Source organism: Hypanus sabinus, chromosome 3, assembly GCF_030144855.1.
Source record: "Hypanus sabinus isolate sHypSab1 chromosome 3, sHypSab1.hap1, whole genome shotgun sequence".
Taxonomy (NCBI): domain Eukaryota; kingdom Metazoa; phylum Chordata; class Chondrichthyes; order Myliobatiformes; family Dasyatidae; genus Hypanus; species Hypanus sabinus.
In genome coordinates this window covers 4,095,261-4,118,709 of record NC_082708.1, presented here as the reverse complement: position 1 = coordinate 4,118,709, position 23,449 = coordinate 4,095,261, and the positions used below count along the sequence as shown (strand labels likewise).

The window sequence follows — 23,449 nt, the reverse complement described above, 5'->3', positions numbered from 1 at the left end:
AAAATACCCAATGACTTGGCCTCCACAGCCGTCTGTGGCAATAAATTCCACAGATTCACCACCATCTGGCGAAAGAAATTTCTCCTCATCTCTGTTCTAAAGGGACATTCTTCTACTCTGAGACTGAGCCCTCTGGTCCTAACCCCCCCCCCCCCACCCCCCACTGCCACTCTAGGAAACATCCTCTTCACATCCATTTAGTCTTGGGCTTTCAATATTCAATAGGTTTCAATGAGATTCCCCCCCCCACCCCATTCTTCTAAACTCCAGTAAATACAGGCCCAGAGCCATCAAACACTCCTCATGTGTTAACCCTTTCAATCCCAGAATCATTCTCGTGAACCTCCTCTGGATCCTCCCCAATGCCAGCACATCCTTTCTTAGACAAGGGGCCCAAAACTGCCCACAATACTCCGAGTGTGGTCTGACAAATGCCTTATAAAGCTTCAGGATTACATCCCCATTTCCCTTTAAGTTCACTGCCCAATCTCACACCCTATTTGGTAATAAACACAGGAGATTGTGCAAATGTGGAAATCTTGAGAAATATACACAACATCGCTCAGGAAGCAGCTCAGTACTTCCAGCAGGTTCTATGGATTTCTGATTGGACAATGAACCCATGGCCATTACCTCACTTTTTTGCTCTCTTTTTGAGCTACTTAATTTAATTTTCTATATATATTTCTTACTGTAATCTATAGTATTTTAATTATATATTGTAATGTACTGCTACTGTAAAACAACAAATTTCATGACACATGCCGATGATATTAAACTCAATTCTGAAGTTTTGGAAGGGAATAAACTGATATTCAGCCAGTCCTGAAGAAGGGTCTCAGCTCATATCGTTGACAGTTCAGTATTTTATGTGTGTTCCCCATTTGGTAATAATGAGATTTCAAATCACTCCATGCCTCTCAGCCTTCCTAATCCCTCTAACCTCCTCCTACCCTGCAAATTGCAGGTTCTCCAGCTTATCCCAATTTTGGCCTTCTCCTAACCTCCAAGTTTAATGGTCCCATCATCACTGCCTGCTGAGTCCTTGGCTGCCTGAGCCCTAGACTGCTGAGTATTGGGAACAGCAGTTTTTAGGCAAGTCTGCTAATGATGTGTGGAGAGTGTTTAAAAATTGGCTTGCCCATAGACTGTGGGTAGTGGTCAAAAGGACTTATTCTAACTGGAGACCTGTGGTTAGTGGAGTTCCACAGGGACCTGTACTGGAACCTCTTCTGTTTGTGATGTATAAAAATGACTTGGATGAAAACAAAAATGGATGGGTTGGTAAGTTTACAGAAGATATGAAGATTGGTGATGTGAATAGTGAAGAAGACTGGCAAAGAATACAGTGGGATATAGACCAGTTATAAATATGAGTGATGAAATGGCAGATGGAGCTTATCACGGCCAAATGTGAAATGTTGCACCTTGGTAGGTCAAATGTAAAGAGTTAATACACTGTCAAGTGCAAGACCCTTAACAATGTTGATGAGCAGAGGGATCTTAGGATCTAAGTTCATAGCTCCCTGAAAGTGGCTACAGAGGTTGATAGGTTGGTTAAGAAGGGATATGACATACTTGCCTTTAGTCAAGGCATTGAGTTCAAAAGTCAGGAATTTCTGTTGCAGCTTTATAAACATAAGAACATAAGAAATAGGAGCATCTGGCCTTCAAGCCTGCTCTGCCATTCAAGAAGATCATGGCCAATCTGTCTGTGAACTCATCTCCACCTACCTGCCTTTTCCCCCATGTAGGGCTCTCAGTACCATTAACTGTGGTGTTAACTGTTCAGGCTAACAAACTGTATTGTTATAAAGAAATATCTTCTCTGTAATGTTATTTAATGCTGTAATGGGTTTCTGTGTCTGGAATGTTTGGGTTATAACTGCAGATAAGGGGGGAACTAACCAATGGAGAATTGTTATGCTATCTTGTATGTGTGAGCTGAGCGGGAGTTCGCGGTCTTTTTCGGGAGGCGAGCGAGGAGGACAGACGTGTGAGGAGCGGACAGCGGTTCCAGGGCGACGGATACTGGATGTCGGTGGTTCGGACGGTGGCCGAAGGCTCGGAAGGTCATTGTGGATGGAACGGGAGGCGTGAGCTCCAACGCATTAGAATATTATGTGCACAGACTGATAAACTTACTGATTTGGCGCCTTTAGGTTACCTGTTTCTACTAACCCATCACTAAGAAATAACTATAAAGTTGTAATTATTTACTCGCCTTTGGTGTATTGTCTGGTATTTGTGTTGTGAGTGTGTACTGGGGGGGCACTACACCATACTTACACCGAAATATCGCACTATTGGCAGGGTGACAGTGGTTCACCCTAGGCAAACAAGGGTAAATTGGGGGCACAGATGCTACACCCATAACCCTTAATTCCTCTACTTTGCAAAAATCTGTCCAACCTGGTCTTAAATCTAGTTACTGAGGGAGCCTCCACTACTTCATTGGGCAGAGAATTCCACAGATTCACCACTCTCTGGGAAAAGCAGTTCCTCCTTATCTTCATCCTAAATCTACTCCCCCGAATCTTGAGGTTATGTCCCTTAGTTCTAGTCTCACCTTTCCTGCCCCTATCTTACTTTAGTTCGGCCGCATCGGGAGTATTGCATACAATTCTGGTCACCCCGTTATAGGAAAGAAATTGAAGCTTCAGAGAGGATGTCTACCCAAATGCTCCCTGGATTAGAGGTCACAGGCTATAAAGTGAGATTGGAAAATCTCATGTTGTTCTCCTGAGAGAGTCGGAAGCTTAGGGGAGATCTGATAGAGGTTTATACAATTATAAAAGGCATAGATAGAGTAGACAGACACTTTACTAATTTTTGAAGAATACGTACACAACGCTGGAAGAACTCAGCAGGTCAGGCAGCATCTGTGAGAAAAGAGTAGCCAACGTTTCGGGCCGAGACCCTTCATCAGGAATGGGGGGGGGGGGGGGGGGAAGAGAGGGCCGAAGCCCAGTAATAGAGATAGGGAGGGGGAAGAGCTAGAGGCGCCAGGTGGAAAACCAATCAGAGGAAAGATAAAGGGGGAGGGGAGGGGATAAGCATGAAAGAAGCAGTAAGTTGAAAGGGGAGAGAGGCAGAGAGGGACCTGGGATAGGGGGATGGGGAGAGAATTACCGGAAATTGGAGAATTCAATGTTCATACCACCAGGCTGGAGGCTACCCAGACGGTAGATGAGGTGTTGCTCCTCCAACCTGAGCTTGGCCTCATCATTGCAGTAGAGGAGGCCGTGTACGGACATACATGGCCTGTTTGGACCGTGGGAAGAAACCAGAACACCCAGAGGAAGCCCACACGATTATGTGAAGAACTACAAACTCCTTATGCGCATCCCAGGGTTGAAATGTCTAATACCAGAGGACATGCATTTAAGGTGAGAGCGGGTTGTGAGGGGCAAGCTTTTTTTACAGAGAGTGGAGGGTATCTAAAATGTATTGTCTGGGGTGGTAGTGGAGGTAAATATAAGAGAGGCATTCCAAAGGCTCCTAGGAAGTGTAGGAAATGAAAGAATATGGACATTGTTTAGGCAGAAGCGATTAGTTTAGTTGGCCATTTAATTACTCGGGTTAGTTCAGTACAACGTGATGGGTTGAAGGGCCTGTTACTCTAGTATAGTGTTCTGTGTATCCTCCCCAAACCTCTCTGCTTCCTCGTTTCCCTCTCTGACCAAGCTTTTAGTGACTCGTTCTCATGTCTCATTACAAAGCTGCATTTCAACCTCTGTCACAATGCTTTGTGAACGAGTCAGGTATGCCTTACTGCTGTAATGGCCTTTCCTCAATGCACGGCTGATAAAGTAAATGACAGAGTGGGATAAGTGAGACCTTTTCATCAAACTTGAAATAAACAAAGGTTCCACAGTTCACAGGCAGAGAACGGTGCAGCGCAGGAACCAGCCCTACCACCCACCATATCTGTGCCAAACATGATGCCATTGTCATAGTCAGAGAGCACTACAGCAGAGAAACATGCCATTCCGCCCATCTAGCCTGTGCAGAACTGTTATTCTGCCTAGTACCTGGACCATAGGCCTCCATGCTCCTCCCATACACCTATCCAAACTTCCCTTAAGTGTTGAACCCACATCCACCACTTGTGCTGGCAGCTCCTTCCACACTCTCACCACCCTCTGAGCGAAGAAGATTCCCCCCCTCTCCCCCCCAATTTCCCTAAAATATTTCACCTTTCCCCTTAACCTATGACTTCTAGTTCTAGTCTCACCCAGCTTCAATGGAAAAAGTTTGCTTGCATTTGCCTCTCACAATTTGGTATACCTCTATCAAATCTCCCCTCACTCTCCTACACTCCAGGGAATAAACACACAGCAGTACAGCACAGTACAGACTCTTCAGCCTAGTCTGCTAGCCTTTTAATCAAGATCAATCTAACCCTTCCCTCTCATATAACACTCAATTTTTCCATCATCCATGTGCCTATCTCTAAAATCTCTAAAGACAGTCATAGGATCTAGGAGCAGAACCCGGCCATTTGGCCCATTAAGCCTATTCCACCATTTCTTCATGGCAATTCCAATTTTCCTCTCAGCCCAGTCTCCTGCCTTCTCCCCTATCCCTTCATGTTCTGACCAATCAAGAATCTATCAACCTTTGCCTTAAATATTCATAAAGACATGGCTTCCACAGCTGTCTGTAGCAAAGAATTCCACAGATTCACTACTCTCTGGCTAAAGAAATTTTGCCTCATCTCCGTTCTAAAAGGACGGCACTCTATTCTGAGGCTGTATCCTCTTGTCTTAGACCCTCCCACCACAGGAAACATCCTCTCCACATCCACTCTATCAAGGCCTTTCACCATTCGATAGGTTTCAATTGGGTCACACCTCAGTCTTCCACAGTGAAGACCAATACAAAATACTTAATCAGTTTGTTTGCCAATTCGTTCTCCCCCATTACGACACCTACTGCTTCGTTTTTCCAGTGGTCCGTTATCCATTCTCACCTCTCTTTTACACTTTGTATCTGAAGAAACTTTTGATATCCTCTTTAATATTATTAGCTAGTTTACTTTCATATTCCATCTTTACCTTCTTAATGACTATTTAGTTGCCTTCTAAATAGCTTCCCAATCCTCCAACTTCTCACTAATTTTTGTTCTATTATATGCCCTCTCTTTGGCTTTTATGTTGGCTTTGACTTCTCTTGTTAACCAGAATCGTGTCATCGTGCCTTTCGAATACCTCTTCCTCTTTGGGATGTATATATCCTGCCTTCCGAATTGCTTCCAGAAATTCCAGCCATTACTGTTCTGCTGTCATCTCTGCCAGTGTTCTTTTCCACCCAATTCTGGCCAGCTCCACTCTCATGCCTCTGTAATTCCCTTTACTCCACTTTAACACTGATATATCTGACTTTAGATTCTCCTTCTCAAACAAGGGTGAATTTGATCATATTATGATCACTTGTCCCCTAAGCTCTCCATTCAATTCTGGTTCATTGCACAACACCTAATCCAGAATAGCAGATCCCTGAGTGGGCGACCATGAGCTGCTCTAAGAAGCCATCTCATAGGCACTCTAAAAATTCTCCCTCTTGGGATCCTGCACCAATCTGATTTTCCCCAATCTACCTGCATATCGAAATTCCCCCATGACCCTTTTGGCATGCATTTTCTATCTCCCATTGTAATTTGTAGACCACATCCTTTCTACTGTCTGGGGGGGTCTGTTTATAACTCCCATCAGGGTCTTTTTACCCTTGCAGTTCCTTAGTTCAATTCACAATGATTCAACACCTTATGACCCTATGTTACCCCTTTTTAATAATTTAATTTCATTTCTTACCAACAGAGTCACGCCACCCCTTCTGCCTTCCTGTCTATTATTTCGATACAATATATATCCTTGGACATTAAGCTCTCAACTATAATCTTTCAGCCATGATTCAATGATGCCCACAACATCATATCTGCCAGTCTGCAACTGTGCTGCAAGTTCATCGACCTTATTCGTATACTGTGCGGATTCAAATACAATAACTTCAGTCCTGTATTTGTCCGCCTTTTACAATACAACTCATCCTGTTGACTGCAAGTTTGCCCTGTCATCAGCCTCTCCTTGCTCGGAGTCTCCCTACACTTTGCTAACTACGTCATCTTTGGCACTATCACTCCAGTTCCCAATCCCCTGCCAAATTAGTTTAAACCCACCCGAACAACTCTAGCCAACCCGCCGCCAAGGATACTAAACCCCTCGTGGTCGGGTGTAACCTAATCAAAAACAAGAAAATCTGCAGACGCTGGAAATCCGAGCAACACACACAAAATGCTGGAGGAACTCAGCAAGTCAGGCAGCATCTATGGAAAAGAGTACAGTCGATGTTTCAGGCCAGAACTCTTCGGCAGGACTGGAGAGAAAAAGCTGAGGCATAGATTTAAAAGGTGGTGGGAGGGGAGAGAAATACACAAGGTGATAGGTGAAACTTAGAGGTGACGCAGCACATAACTCTCCATAACTTGCCATCTCCAATAGGATCCCACTACCAAGCACATCACCCCCACTTCTGCTTTCTGCAGGGATCGTTTCCTACACGACTCCCTTGTCCATTCGTCAGTCCCCTCCCTTGCAGTCTCCACCTGTGAGTCTATTGGGATCATTTACTGTGCTTGTGGCCTCCTGTATATCGGCGAGACCCAGCATAAATTGGGAGGCCGCTTCATATGCTCCGTCTGCCAGAAAAAGCGGGATCTCCCAGTGGCCACCCATTTTAATTCCACTTCCCATTCCCATTCCGCTATGGCCATCACTGTCATAATGCGGCCACACTTGGGTTGGTGGAACAATACCTTATACTCCACAAAGTACACTGCAGATGCTGTGGTCAAATCAACACGTACAAACAAGCTGGAGGAACTCAGCAGGACAAGCAGCGTCCGCTGAAACGAGCAGTCAACGTTTCGGGGCAAGACCTGATGGAGGTCTGAAATTGTTTCAGTCCTGACGAAGGGTCTCGGCCCGAAACGTTGACTGCTCGTTTCAACAGATGCTGCCTGATCTGCTGAGTTCCTCCAGCTTGTTTGTACGTGTTGACCTTATATTCTGTTTGGGTAGCCTCCAACTTAATGGCACGAGCATTGATTTCTCAAACTTCTAGTAATGCCCCCCACATCCCCCCCTTTTCCCTCTCTCACCTATCTCCTTGCCCACCAATCACCTCCCTCTGGTGCTCCTCCCCCCTCCCCTTTTCTTTCTTCCATGGCCAACTTCCCAGCTCTTTACTACATCCTTCTCCCTCCAGGTTTCACCTGTCACCCCACCTTCTAAATCTACTCCTCAGCTTTTACCTCCAGTCCCGCCAAAGGGTTTCCAACTGAAACATGATGTGTGGTTCAGGTGTAACCCATCCCTTTTGTACAGGTCATACCTTCCCCAGAAAAGATCCCAATGATCCATAAATCTGAATCCCTGCCCCCGCATGAGTTCTTCAGCCACACATTCACCTGCCAAGCCACCCTATTCTTATACTCACTGAATTGAATTGATTTCTTACATCCTTCACATACATGAGTAAAAATCTTTATGTTATGTCTCTGTTTAAATGTGCAATGTGTAATCATAGTAATATAATAAATAGAACAGTCAATGTAACATAGAAATGCACTCAAATTAGCTTGAGTTAATCAGTCTGATGGCCTGGTGGAAGAAGCTGTCCCGGAGCCTGTTGGTCCTGGCTGTTTTGCTGTGGTACCATTTCCTGGATGGCGGCAGCTGGAACAGTTTGTGTTTGGGGTAACTCGAGTCCCCAATGATTCTTCAGGCTCTTTTTACACATTTGTCCTTGTAAATGTCCTGAATCATGGGAAGTTCACAACTACAGATGCGCTGGGCTGTCCGCCCCACTCTCTGCAGAGTCCTTCAATTAGGGAAGTACTGTTCCCATACCAGGCAGTGATGCAGCCAGTCAGGATGCTCTCAATCATGACCCTGTAGAAAGTTCTTAGGATTTGGGGGCCCATACCAAACTTCCTCAACTGTCTGAGGTGAAAGAGGTGCTGTTGTGCCTTTTTCACCACACAGCTGGTGTGTACAGACCACGTGAGGTCCTCGGTGATGTGGATGCTGAGGAACTTAAAGCTGTTCACCCTCTCAACCCCAGATCCAATTGATGTCAATAGGGGTTAGCCCGTCTCCATTCCTCCTGTAGTCCACAACCAGCCCCTTTGTTTTTGTGACACCACTGTGTCAGAGAGATGACTTCTTCCCTGTAGACCATCTCGTTAATGTTTGAGATTAGGCCAATCAATGTAGTGTCATCGGCAAGTTTAATTAGCAGATTAGAGCTGGCGACACAGTCATGGGTATACAGGGAGTAATGGAGGGGACTTAGTACACAGCCCTGAGGGGCTCCTGTGTTGAGAATCAGAGGGGTGGAGGTGAGGGAGCCCACTCTTACCACCTGCTGGTGATCTGACAGCAAGTCCAAGATCTAACTGCACAAGGGACGGTCAAGGCCAAGGTCACTGGCACATGGCACAGGCAGCAATCCAGAAATTCCTACCCTGGAGGTCCTGTTTCTCAGCTTTCTATCTAGCTCCCTAAAATCTCTCTTCAGGACCTCCTCACCATTCCTACCCATGTCATTGGTGCCAATCTACACCAAGACTTCTGGTTTCTCACCCTTGCCCTTGAGAGTGCCATGGACAAGATCTGAGATATCTGGAGGCAACATACCATCCGGGTGTCTCCTTCTTGCCCACAGAACCTCGTCTCTGTGACTAAAGAATCTCCTATCAACACTGCAGTCCTCTTCACTTCTCTGCTCTTCTGAGCCACAGCACCAGACTCAGTGCCAGAGACCCGTTCACAGTGGCTTCGCCCAGTAAGTCATCCCCCTCAATAGAATCTAAACTTATTATTGAGGGGAAATGCCACCAGTGTACCCTGTACTGGCTGTGCATTCCCCCTCCATCTTCTGACAGTCATCCAGTTACCTGTCTCCTGCAAGCTCAGGGTGACTACCTCCCTGTAGCTCCTGTCTGTCACCTCCTCATCCTCTGTATGAGTTGAAAGTCATCGAGCTGCAGCTCGGTGCACCTGGTGCAGATGTGTTTACCTGGGAGAACGGAGGTCTCCCAGTCGTCCCTCATCTCAAAGAGTACACACAGTACGAAACACTGACCACGGAGCCATTCTCACTATACTGTGCATTAACAGATAAGAAATAAAGAAATAAGAGAAGAGAGAGAATAACTTACAGGACAATCTACCTCAGCCAAGCCTGAGGAGCCACAGCCACTGTAAAGGCTGACAGTCTACAAAGGAATGTCTGCTGCAAGAATGGCTCTTTCTAATGACTTCCTCTTGCGGATTGGTCACTTCAGCTCAGAGAATCTGCGGCAAAACTCTACCTTTGACATCTAGATCGTCACCCTGATTAAAAAGCAGCTCTTTTCACGCACTGTTGGTGTGGAATGTCCCTAATGTATCCATCTCTACCACCCCACCCCCCGTAGGGTGTTCCACACACCCACCACTGTGTAAAAAAATGTACCTCTGACATCCCCCCATACTTTCCACCAATCACCTTATAATTGCCAGCCAAGTCAACCTTTCCCTATAACTCAAGTGCTCAAGTCCCAGCAATCTAGTCGCATCTGGCTCTCTAGGTTGAATACAGAACATAGAACAGTACACCATGTTACACCAAACTAATCAGCTCTTAAACATTGCTTCTGTTATCAAGGAGGAGAAGGAGGAGGAGGAGCTGGTTCTCTTGAAGTACATAGAGGTCTTCAGAGCCTCACCACTCTGACTACCTGTGACACCACTTCCAACAAACTATGCACGCACACTCCTCGGTCCCTCTGTGCCCTATCACTCCCCAGAGCCCTACCATTTCTAGCACTATTCCTACCCTGGTCCCTGTCTGATTTCCCAAAATGCAATACCTCACAGATATCTGGATCACCTAGGACATGCCCTCTTCTCATTGCTACCACCATGGAGGAGATACAGGAGCCTGAAGACACACACTCAGGAGCAGCTCCTTCCCCTCCACCATCAGATTTCTGAATGGACAATGAACCCATGAACACTGCCTCACTACTTTTTGCCCTTTTTGCACTTACTTAATTTATCGTATATATATTTGTTGAGATTTGTATTATTTTCATGTATTGCTGCTGCAAAACAACAAATTCATGAGCTATGCCTGTGATAGGATTCTGAAAACCATTTGCCAGCCCTCAAGAACAAGACTTCCTGTAGTTCTTTCTAAATATTTGCACCATCTACAACACCAACTGTTTTAGTATCCTCTACTAACATAAGAACCATGCCTTGTACAATCACATCCAAATCTTCACATAAATGACAAACAACAAGACCCCTGTGGAATACCTAGATAGAGGCCTCCAATCAGAGAAACACTGCTCCAACACCACCCTCTGCTCCCTACCACTGAGCCAATTATGAATCCAATCTACCCCTGGATCCCATGTGATCTAATTTCCAGAAAAGCCTGCCATGAGGGACCGAGCTTCCTCTATGAGCTCGGCAAGTTTATCATTATCCCAACAGCTTCCTGTTTAATAGCACACAACAAAATGCTGGAGAAATGTCAGTTTATAATGTCTATAAGGTTCATCCTTCCTGATTTCTATCTTCTCCACACTCTGTTGCAGAAGTAAATCATAGAAAATGAAAGAAGCGCTTTATTCATAATGCCGCATCCAATGAGCAGGCCATTCTATGCCAGCTTCCAAGTGGAGTCACAAGGTGGATCCTCCACAAATGCCTCGAGATTCCACTGCAAGTATTTACCTCGACCTCTCTTCACTCTTGCATTTTTCTGAATTCTGCTGAATTTAGACACACTCTCCCTCACAATGCACCAATATTTGTAATCAAGGGAGCATAGTTTACTTTGACCCTAAAGTGATCATGTCCTGGTTAATGGTTGTGAGATCAAATCCTCACACTAGGACTAGGCCACTACAGTGACCTCTGATACCCGTCCCAAATAACAGCACGCCGTCTTTTATAACCATCTACAGATTCAAGGGATTGTCTGAATAACTCGCTCAGTACTGCCCCTCTCAGACTGTGACCCTCCCTTCCCTCAGTAGCACCTCTCCCACCGTATTGCCCCTCCCAGAGTGTGATCCTCCCTCAGTTTAACTAATTAGGGAGCCAGGCATCAGGGCGAGACCCTCATACTGAAAGTGAGGAGCTGAGTTCCCTCAGAGCTGCACCCACTGGAACAAGCACTAGACTGACCCCTGACTGTTCTTTCCACAACACACCTCTCTGATCTGAGGTTGGCAGCGTAAGCCAAGCTAAGCGGTCATCGGCGATGGCTCAGAGGAGCTCGCAGTTACAGCAGCAAGTGAATGCACTGACTTGACAACTTCGGTCACTACGTAGGAGCAGTTAGTACTCAGTTGGTAGCAGCTATCCCTCAGTGACCGATAAGTAACTGTGTCCGGATCTGAGCTTGTCACGGAAGCGATTCTCAGCCTGGCTACTCGTTCATGCAAGTTAAAGAGTTTGGCCTGAGACATCAACTGTTTAGTCCCCTCCATACAGACTAATTATAACCCTATTTATAGAGCACTTTTCATACTGACAATGTAGTTGAAAGTGCTTTACAGTGGGATAAAGTACAAACATGAAAATAAGGACAAGAAGACATTAATTAAAAGCAAGGTGAAATAAATAGGCTTTGAGCTGGCATTTAAAAGTGTTAACTGAGTCTGCATCCCTTATAATTTTAAGATACAGAATTCCACTGTTTAGGAGCGTAATTCAAAAAAGCTGACCTGCTGAGTTCCTCTAGCATTTTGTGTGTGTTACTCTGGACTTCCAGCATCTTGTGTTTATCAGTGCAAGGCGGCCCTCACCTGTAACGTGGACCCTGCTGTTTATGCGTCTGCCTGGGGTTCACCCCATGAACATTTCTAGCAGCTTCTGTAGTGACTGCACCAGCGTCTCTGAAGGCGTTCGGCGCAAAGCCCAGCCCTGCGTGCTCATCAATACTGCAGCAGGTGCAGTCACCATTTCACGGCAGATTTGTGCCTGCCCCTCCCCACTCACTGCAATTAGAGGGTGAGTCAGCTGTATCAGAGGGAGAGAGATTGGGCTGTTCAGTCCCACAGCTATAAACCATAACAGGTTAATGGCAGCGAAATTCAAGCCTTAACAAGCAGACAGCTGCTGGTGTTGTTTTCAGAGACACCCTCAGCCTGAACCAAAATATCTCAAAGCCCACATGAGAACAGCGGGAACCACAGTAACACTGCAGAGAGCTGGCACTGCACAGTGGTGTAACGTTAAACCTGAAGGACACGGCTTCGAGCCTCACACCACAGAGAGTAGAGGGTCGCACTATGGAAGGGGCAGTACTGAGGGAGTGCCATCCTTTTCGAGGGTCACACTGTGCAAGGGGCTGTACAGTAGGAGGGGTGATACTGAGGGAGAGTCTCACTGTGGGGGGGGGGGGCGAATGAGAGAGGCCCACGTGGGATGGGTGGCTCTGGTGAGGCAAGATACTGTGGGAGGGTCACTAGGAGGGGGTGGTACTCAGGAAGGGACTCTGTAGGAGATATTGACAGAAGGTCATCTTGTGGGAGGGGAGTTACTGAGGGAGCAGCACACTCTGGCGGGGCTGTAGTGAGAGAGCACGGCACTATGGGAGGAAAGTTACTGAGAGATCACCTTTCTGTAGTAGACATACCCCTGAGGAGCTGCTATGCTGTCAGAGGAAACGTTCTGCAGAGAGAGCCGCGTTGTCAGAGGGACAGTCTTTTGGACAAAATGTCACAGCGAGGTTGTTCTGTGATCAGTTACCTGGCAGTGCTCTGAAGAAGAGTGATCCAACAGCCAATGCTTTTCCCTCAACTAACACCATTAAAATAGAAGATGTGGTCCTTATCATATTACTTACTCAGAGTCACAGAGTAACATGGACCAGAAACAGGACCTTCAGACTCCAACTCAATTGCAGTTCACTGTCCCAAAGTGCTTCAGGAAGCCCTTCATGTAATACACTACTACCCTTACCTTTCTTTCGGTTTTGTTGAGAAGATGAAGTGGTGTTTTGAACCAGTGCCACCTTCCCCTGCAGGGGCTGAGATCAGAGCCCGGCCAGCCCCTGCCTCATACCAAACCACCCTCCCATCAGAGGCTGCTCGTCCATTCCGTCTGCACTTCTTAATCCCGTTCCAACTGTGACAACTCTTCTGTGCTTCCGCAACATGATATACAAAGCACAACCAAGCACTGAGAAGGATTTTGAGTTGAAATTCTCCCACGTATTTATTATGGATTTAGAGATACAGCACAGTAACAAGCCCTTCCAGCCCAATGAGCCCTCACTGCCCACGTGACCAATTAACCTACTGCCCCATACGTCTTCCAATTGTGAGAGGAAACCAGTCACTGGGTGCCACGGTAGCGTAGTGGTTGGCACGACACTGCACCAGTTTGGGGTGTTGGAGCTTCAAGTTAAATTTCTGCATCCTCCATAAGAAAGTTTGTAAAGTGTGTGTGTGTGTGTCTTTCCTCCAGGTGCTCTGGTTTCCTCCCACAGTCTGGCTAGGTTGTTGATTGGTCATTGTAAATTGTCCTGTGATTAGGCTCGGGTTAAGTAGGTGGCTGGGCCTGTTCCGCACTGCATCTCTCAATAGATAAATAACAGATAGATAGAGAGATAACTAAACAGCGGTGGAATTAAACCCGGTCACTGGTATTGTAACAGCGTGCTACCCCAATAAAATAATGTTGACTAAATTCAGAAAAAACGATCACAGTTTATACTGACAGCAACCCACCTCAGCACACTGTGACAGGCTGTGTGGGATTCCCCTTTCCCAGTCCCTACATGGGTGAAATAGCTCTCCAGCAAAAGGTATTTCCATATTCCCGTCATTAACTGGGAATGTTTGAGTAATGCAGCCAGACTCCTCCCTGCCACAGTCTGCACAGGAATTTCCTGCCGCCTGAGTAGCAGACTGCCCCCATTCATGTATAGTCACTGGCGTGTCGTGAAATATGTTGGCTTGCGGCAGCAGTACATTACAATACACAATAATTTAAAAAACAATAAATTACAATAAGTATATATTAAAAAATAAATTAAATATGTGAAGATGGGGAAGAAGAAGCTGTTCCTGAATCATTGAGTGTGTGTCTTCAGGCTCCCGTACCTCCTCCTTGATGGTAGTAATGAGAAGAGGCCACATCCAGGGTGATGGGGGCCCTTAATAATGGATGCTGCCTTTTTGAAGCTTCGCCTTTAGAAGGTGTCCTCGATGTTAGAAGGCTTCCCATCACTCACGGCAGCCCTTGGTGCAATAACCTGCTTTAATACTCTCTGGCTGAGATCGAGCAGTGAATGGGAGAGACGGTAGGGTTCGGGTAGAATTCTGAGTTGCCCCTCGTTCCCTGCCCAGGTCTGACGGCACTCATACCTCCAACTGGATAATGTCAGAATGACCATGAGGTTGCCCTCACCCTGGTTTTGGGTAGGTGGGGCAGGGTATAGTGTGTTGATTGTGAGATTGAGATAATCTTGACCTCCAACCAACAACCCCCATTCTGTGGAAGGGAATAGGTTCTACAGCTGGGTAACCTGCCCCCTCAAGAAGGCACAGCAAATTTCTACCATGTTAGACGTTTGCGCAGATTTGGCAAGTCATCTAAAGCATTGATAAACTTCTACAGATGTGTGTTGAAGAGTAAGTTGACTGGGTGCATCACAGCCTGCTATGGAAACACCTTGAACGGAAAACCCTACAAAAAGAAGTGGATTTGGCCCAGTCCATCACAAGTGAGACCCTCCCCACGACTGAGCACATTTACATGGAGCGTCACAGAAAAGCAGCACCCATCACCCAGACCTTGCTCTCTTCTCACTGCTGCCATCAGGAAGAGGTAGAGGACCCTCAGGACCCAAGCCACCAAGTTCAGAAACAGTTAACCATCAGGTTTTGAACCAAAGGGGATGGCTTCACTCACCTGAACAGTGAACAGTTCCCACAACCTATAGAATCACTTTCAAGAATTCTACGCCTTGTGTTCTTGATATTTCTTGCTTATTTGTTTATTATTTTTATTATGTATTTGCACAGTTTGTTGTCTTTTGCATGTTGGTTGTTTGTCCATCTTTGTTGTGTGTGGTTTTTCATTGATTCTGTTGTGTTTCTACTGTGAATGCCCACAAGAAAATAAATCTCGGGGTTGTATATGATGATATATATGTATTTTGATGAGAAATTTACTTTTAACTTTGAACTCAACTATTTACTTAGATAAAGATAAGATCTCATCGTTAGCTAGTTACTCAGGTAGTTAACATGCACAAAATGCTAGAGGCAGCATCTTTGGAGAGGAATAAGGGAATCTTAAGGGATTCTGTTGAACCTGTTGGAATTCTTTGAGGAGATTACAAGTAGGATAGATAAAGGGGATGCAGTGGATGTTGTACATTTGGACTTTCAGAAGGCTTTTGACAAGGTGCCACACATGTGGTTGCTTACCAAGTTAAGAGCCCATGGTATTACAGTTAAGTTACTAACATGATTAGGGCATTGGCTGATTGGTAGGAGGCAGAGAGTGGGAATAAGAGGGTCCTTGTCTGGTTGGCTGCCAGTGACTAGCGCTGTTCCGCAGGGGTCGGTGTTGGGACAGCTTCTTTTTAAGCTGTATATCAATGATTTAGATGATGCAATCGATGGCTTTGTTGCATGATATGAAGATTGGTGGAGGGGCAGGTACTGTCGAGGAAAAAGGTAGGTTGCAGAAAGACTTAGACAGATTAGGAGACTGGGCAAGAAAGTGGCAAATGAAATACAATGTTGGAAAATGCATGGTCATACACTTTGGTATAAGAATAAATGTGCAGGGTATTTTCTAAAAGGGAGAAAATCCAACAATCTGAGATGCAAAGAGACTTGGGAGTCCTTGTGTAGAACATCCTGAAGGTTAACTTGCAGGTAGAGTTGGTGGTGAAGAAGGTAAATGCAATGTTAGCATTCATTTCAAGATGTCTAGAATACAAGAGCAGGAATGTAATGCTGAGGCTTCATAAGGCACTGGTGAGGCCTCACCTTGAGTATTGTGAACAGTTTTGAGCTCCTCATCTAAGAAAAGATGTGCTGACATTGGAGAGGCTTCCGAGGAGGTACACGAGGATGATTCCCAGAATGAAAGGGCTGTCATACAAGAAACATTTAATAGCTCTGGGTCTGTACTCAGAAGGATGAGGGGGGGATGTCATTGAAACTTTTCAAATGTTGAAAGGCCTAGACAGAGTAGATGTGGAAAGGATGTTTCCCATGGTGGAGGCAACAGGGCACAACCTCAAGATTGAGGGGAGTCCATTTGAAACAGAGATGCAGGGAGATTCTTTTAGCCAGAGGGTGGTGAATTTGTGGAATTTGTTCTGCCCTACAACAACCTATGGAGGTCAGGTTGTTGGGTGTATTTAAGGCAGAGATTGATAGGTTCTTGATTGGCCATGGCATCAAAGGTTGTGGGGAGAAGGCCAGGGAGTGGGACTGAGAAGAGAAAAAAAGGATTAGCAATGATTGAATGGTGGAGCAGACTCGATGGGCCAAATGGCCTAATTCCGCTCCTATACAGAATAAAGAGTCAATGTTTCAGGACCAATGAAGGATCTCAGCCCAAAACATTGACTGTTTATTCCTCTCCATAGGTGCTTTCTGACCTGCTGAGTTTCTCCAGCATTTTGTGTGTATTGCTCTGGATTTTCAGTGTCTGCAGAATCTCTTCCGCTTATTTAATTGATAGCTGGTTAAGTGGTTCTCCTCAATCCTTTGGTTAACTACAACAGAACATTACAGCACCGTACAAGCCCTTTGGCCCAACAATGCTGGGCCAACCTTTTCACCTACTCCAAGATCAATCTAACCCTTCCCTTCTAGTTAGGCTCAGTTCTGCTAGAGAAGTAAGTAACCCCAGGTTCGTTGGTTGATTGTTTTCAACAGGGTCCCACTAGATCACCAAACAGCCCCGGCATTTTTGCAGCATCGTTATTGCAACTTGGTCTTGATTCCTAAACACAGCAGTAGCTGACAAAAGACCAGAGATGCCAGCCCTTGGCCACAAGCACATCTGTAGAAGATGATTAAACCCCTCTGAGCAAACCAGAGGTAAGCTAATGTGAAGTCAGAACTAATCAACGGATTATACAAGATCCAACATTCAAGACTTTTTAATATGATTTCCAGTGCACAATTATAAAGTGATGGGAGCAGGACTGCATGTTCATAACAAATACAAGAAATATGATTCTATAACTCAGTAGCATTTTAAGTACTTACTGGTTAGTTTATCAGGGATACGCCTGTCCTAGCATGTCTGTATGGAATTTTTGAAAGGCATTTCAATTCAATTCAAGATTGTTTAATGTCATTTCCAGTACACAAGTGTGAAAGAGAATGAAGTAACTGTTATTGTTACACAATAAGATAAAGAACATAATAATAAAAATACAATAAATAGAAATACATAAAATTGTATAAATACATAAAATATACATACAGTGGTGCTAGAAAGTTTGTGAACCCTGTAGAATTTTCTCTATTTCTGCAAAAATATGAACTAAAATGTGATCAGTTCTTCATGTTAAGTCCTAAAACTAGATAAAGAGAACACAATTAAATAAATAACATGAAAAACATAAAAAGTATTCATTTATTTATTGAGAAAAATGATCTAATATTACATGCATTTCTTGGAAGAAGTATGTGAACCTCTGGGGTAATGCTTTCTACAAAAGCTATTTGGAGTCAGGTGTTCCAGTCAATGAGATGAGACTGGAGGTGTGGGTTGTAGAGGTGCCCTGCCATATAAAAATGACACACAAAGTCAGGTTACTGACAGAGCCTGCTCTTCTCAAAAGAAGATCTATTTATGTGCACCATGCCATGATCAAAACTTTCAGAGGACCTTAGAAGAACCGTAGAGATGCATGAAGCTGGAAAAGGCTACAAAAACATTTCTAAAGACCTGAGTGTTCATCAGCCCACAGTAAGAGAAACTGTCTACAAATGGAGGAAATTCGGTACTGTTGCTACTCTCTCTAGGAGTGGGCATCCTGCAGAGATCACACCAAGAGCACAACGTGCAATGCTGAAGGAGGTGAAAAAGAACCCAAGGGTAACAGCAACAGACCTGCAGAAATCTCTAGAACTTACTAACATCTCTGTTCATGTGTCCACTATAAGAAAAACACTAACAAGAATGGTGTTTAAGGAAGGACTTCATGGAGAAAACCACTACTCTCCAAATAAAAAACTTTGCACGTCTCAAGTTTGCAAAAGACCACCTGGATGTTCTACAATGTTCTGTGGACAGATGGCACAAAAGCCAAACTTTTTAGCAGAAATGCCCATTGCTATGTTTGGAGGGAAAAGGGCACTGCACACCAACACCAACACCTCAACCCAACTGTGAAACATGGTGGAAGGAGCATCATGGTTTGGGGCTGCTTTGCTGCCTCAGGGCCTGGGCAGCTTGCAATTGTTGAGGGAACAATGAATTCAAAATAGTATCAAGACATTTTCCAGGAGAATATCAGAGTAGCAACCTATCACCTAAAGCTTAATATTAGTTGGATATTGCAACAAGACAATAATTCAAAAGGTAAGAGTGAATCAACAAAAAAAAATGGTTTAAAAAGAAGAAAATTCTTTTTTTTGGAATGGTTGAGTCAAAGTCCTGTCCTTAATCCTATAGAAATGTTGTGGAAGGACCTGGAGCAAGCAGTTCATGCAAGGAAGCCCACCAACATCCCAGAGTTGAAGCAGCTTTGTATGGTGGAATGGCCTAAAATTCCTCCAAGCCAATGTGCAGGACTGTAAAAGTTACCAGAAATGTTTGGTTGATGTTATTGCTGTACAAGTGGGGGGGGGGGGGGCACAAAAGTTACTGAAAGCAAGGTTCAAATACTTTTCCAACAAATACATGTAATTTTGGATCATTTCTCTCAATAAACAAATGAACAAGTATAATGTTTTTGTGCTATTTATTTAATTGGATTCCCCTCATCTAGTCTTAGGACTTGTGTGAACACCTGATCACATTTTAGGTCATATTTGTAAAGAAATAGAGAAAATTCTACATGGTGCACCAACTTTCTAGCACTACAGTAAATTAATTGTATGTTCTTAAAGTGACGCTAGGCACAGGAGTGTCTGTACAGACAGGATTCTGACAGGAGTGGTGGTTGGGGGTGTGGAGGGGTGGGTTAGTGGGTGGAGGTGTTGATCAGCCTCACTGCTTGGGGAGAGTAACTGTTGTTGAGTCTGGTGGTCCTGGTGTGGACGCTACATAGCCTCCTCCCTGATGGGAGTGGGACAAACAGTCTGGAGCAGGGTGGGTGGGATCCCTCATGGTGTAACTGGCCCTTTCCTGCTACTGCCAGTTACAGTGGTTCAGACACGCACTGACTAGATTCCACATTACATTGGAAGCATAACGCGACACTGTAATTAAATATGTAATCTATATAGAACCAGATCTAAGGATAAAGGCACCTTATGACTCAGTACTACTTCCTGACTAATACACTCCCAACAGGCCGTTGCCAGCAGCTTCTCTGGGATAAAGGAGCAACTTGCTCTACTGAAGGGACAAAGGTTGTTCCAGTGGCTCAGATCCTGTGCAGTCATCTGCCACACATGTCATCTTACCCTTTTCACTTCCAAGGGAAAAGGGTTCAAAGCCTCCGCTCAAATCAGTTGTTCTGAAGATTTACAACCGTGAAATATGACCTTTCAAAGTCAAAGTAATTTTATTATCAAAGTAAGTACAATACTATGCAAATATATTAGGCACGTATATATAGCCAGTGTGCCCAAGACTTTTGCACAATACTGTATTTGTCAACCTGGAGCAGGGAGCAAGTTTGTAAATCTAGAGGGAGCAAAGAATACTGGGTATGGTGAGGATGGATCACCTTGCGAGGGGTCAGGGAGAGGTGGCAGAGAAGGAGTGCCAGGACAGGGGCTGGCACAGGTGCAGACACACCCAGCCCTGATACACCAGGCAAGGTAATTTGATTCCAAACAATTGGTTTATTGATCATTACAGAACGTCTCTCTGGAGCTTCCCACTCCCTGCCCTCTCCCCTCCCTTTTTCCCAACCATGATTCCCTTCTCACTACTCTCCCTACCTTCCTCCCTCTCAGTCCATGTTACAGACCCATATCAGAATCATCACTCACATGTGATGATTTTTTCTTTGCAATGACAGTATAGTGCAATATATAAAATTAGTAGAGTGTTGTGCAGAAGTCTTTTGCGTGGTACTGTATTTGTTATCATATAGTACCTCAAGATTAATTTTCTTGCAGGCATTTACAGGAAAATGATGAAATACAATAGAATTTATGAAACCCTGATAATGCCTGAACCTGGTGGGGTGGGAACCTGGCAGCAGCAAGAAAAGAGTCTGGTCTGGATGGTGGGAGCCCTTCGTGATGGATGCGGCTTTCCTGCAACACTGCTCCTTGTAGGAATGCTCGATGGTGGGGAGGGCTTTTCCTGTGACAGTCTGGATTGTATCCACCATTTTCCATTCCTGGGCATTGATGTTTCTCTCACCTTGTGACTACTGATTAGTACCCTCACATGTGGCAGAGGAAATTACCCTCATGTACCACACAGTAAACTACCCCACCATATCATAAGCTATCTAACCATGCAGTAAACTAACTCTGCCATGAATGGTGCCAAGCCTGGCTGCCAAGGGAGGGTTGGGTCTGGGGCTAGCAACCTCTATCCCGTAAAAACTCAGTGCTACAGAAACGCCAACAGAAGTTCCAAAGATCTCATCCCTGGGAGAGGAAGGATTCACCAAGAAGATGGGCGATACCTGGGGTCAACATGAAAGACTGGTACAGGACAGAGGATGATCTAATGTCGGTGATTGGAGTACTGCACAGACACGATGAAGTATTCCCACACAGGCCTGGTGAAGAGTTTTAAAAGCACAGTCTCTATAAAAGAGAGACACCACCTAGTGCAGTGGTCATCGTGGGAGTGGTCTGAGGCACAGTAGTGAGACTTTGGCTAGAACAGGTGGAGGCAAGGTAAGAAGGTGTTCATTCCTTATTCTTGTTTAAATTTTGAGAGAATATGGGGTTATATCTATAGAGCCAGTTCTGCTCTGGCTACCTGATGTGGAATTCCTAGGAGACTCCCAGAACTCCCCGATGGCTACATCTGTACCAAGTGCATCAAGATGCAGCTCCTTATAGAACGTGCTAGGGAACTGGAGATGCAGCTCGATGACTTTCGGCTTGTTAGGGAAAGTGAGGCTGTGACAGACAGGAGCTAAAGGGAGGTAGTCACCCCAAGTCTACAGGAGACAGACAAATGGGTGACTATCCGGGGAGGGAAGGGAGAGCGTCAGATAAATTGAAAGAATGGCTAAGGACCTGGACCCATTGCAATTTGCCTATTGTCACAATAGGTCAACAGCAGATGCAATCTCCTTGGCTCTGCAGACGGCTTTAGACCACCTAAACAACACAAACACCTGCGTCAGGATGCTGTTCATCGACTATAGCTCAGCATTTAACACCATCATTCCCACAATCATGACTGCGAAGTGGCAGAATGTAGGCCTCTGAAACTGGATCCTCAACTTCCTAACTGGAAGACAGCAATCTGTGCAGATTAGTGATAACATCTCCTCTTCGCTGACGATTAGCACTGGCGCACCTCAGGGGTGTGTGCTTAGCCCACTGCTCTACTCTCTGTATACACACAACTATGTGGCTAGGCATAGATCAAATACCATCTACAAATTTGCTGACAATACAACCATTGTTGGTAGAATCTCAGGTGGTGATGAGAGGGCGTACAGGAGTGAGATATGCCAACTAGTGGAATGGTGCCACAGCAACAACCTGGCACTCAACGTCAGTAAGACAAAAGAGCCGATTGTGACTTCAGGAAGGGTGAGACGAAGGAACACACACCAATCCTCATAGAGGGAGCTGAGGTGGAGAGGGTGAGCAGCTTCAAGTTCCTGGGTGTCAAGATCTCTGAGGATCTTACCTGGTCCCAACATATCGATGAAGTTATAAAGAAGGCAAACAGCGGCTATACTTTATTAGGCATTTGAAGTGATTTGGCATGTCAAAAAACATGCTCAAAAACTTCTATACTTGTACTGTGGAGAGCATTCTGACAGGCTGCATCACTGGTGTGGAGGGGCTACTGCACAGGACAGAAAGAAGCTGCGGAAGGTTGTAGATCTAGTCAGCTCCATCTTGGGCACTAACCTACAAAGTACCCAGGACATCTTTAGGAAGCGTTGTCTCAAAAAGGCAGTGTGCATTATTAAAGACCTCCAACACCCAGGACATGCCCTTCTCTCACTGTTACCATCAGGTAGGAGATACAGAAGCCTGAAGGCACACACTCAGCGATTCAGGAACAGCTTCTTCCCCTCTGCCATCCAATTCCTAAATGGACTTTGAAGCTTTGGACACTACCTCACTTTTTTAATGTACAGTAATTCTGTTTTTGCACATTTTTAATAATCTGTTCAATATACATAATTGATTTACTTGTTTATTTATTATTTATTTTATTATTATTATTATTATTATTATTATTATTTATTATTTTTCTCTCTCTGCTGGTTATCTATTGCATTGAACTGCTGCTGCTAAGTTAACAATTTCATGTCACACGCCGGTGATAATAAACCTGATTCTGATTCTGAAAAAAGTGGCAAATGGAATACAGTGTTGGGAAACATTTGATAATGCATTTCGGTAAATGGAACAAGAGTGCGGACTATTATCTAAATGGGCAGAAAATTCAAACATCAGAGGTACAGGGGGACTTTGGACATACCCACCAATCTCTGTGTGAAAAACTTAACCCTGAGATCCCTGTGCCTGCGTCCAAGCACCTTGAAACTATGACCCCTTGTGTTAGCCATTTCAGCCCATGGAAAAAGCCACTGGCCATCTACACAATCAATGCCTCTCATCATCTCATACTCCTGTGTGTTGTTATTGGCGAGAGCACAGAGGAGGTTCACGAGGATGATTCTGTGAATGGAGAGCTTAACATATGAGGAGTGTTTGGCAGCTTTGGGCCTGTACTCACTGGAATTTAGAAGAAAGCAAGGGGATGTCATTGAAACCTACCAAATGTTGAAGGACTAGTAGGGTGAACGTGGGGAGGATGTGCAGAGGAAAGGGTATCCAGAACTAGAGGGCACAGTCTCAAAACTGAGGGGCAACCTTTTAGAACAGAGGCAGGAAAGAATTTTTTTTTAAATCTGTGGAATTTTCTACCACAGACTGCGGTGGAGGCCAGGTCTGTGGGTATATTTAAGACAGAAGTTGATTGTTGCCTGATCGGTCAGGGCATCAAAGGATATGGCGAGAAAGCAGGTGTATGGGGTTGAGCGGGATCCGGGATCAGCC

The 23,449-nt window shown here is 45.0% G+C and overlaps 1 protein-coding gene across 3 annotated transcripts in view; it reads right to left on the bottom strand.

Annotated features, from left to right (window-relative positions):
- Positions 1-23,449, bottom strand: part of fhip1b (FHF complex subunit HOOK interacting protein 1B) — a 115,678-nt gene that overhangs the window by 72,930 nt on the left and 19,299 nt on the right. The window contains exon 1 of one of the 3 annotated variants that reach the window (XM_059963561.1): positions 11,873-11,890. The exons of the other annotated variants lie outside the window; for them this stretch is intronic. The gene's annotated coding sequence lies outside the window, so the exon portion shown is untranslated. Of the gene's footprint in view, positions 1-11,872; positions 11,891-23,449 lie in introns of those variants that run through there. 3 annotated transcript variants of the gene reach the window in all.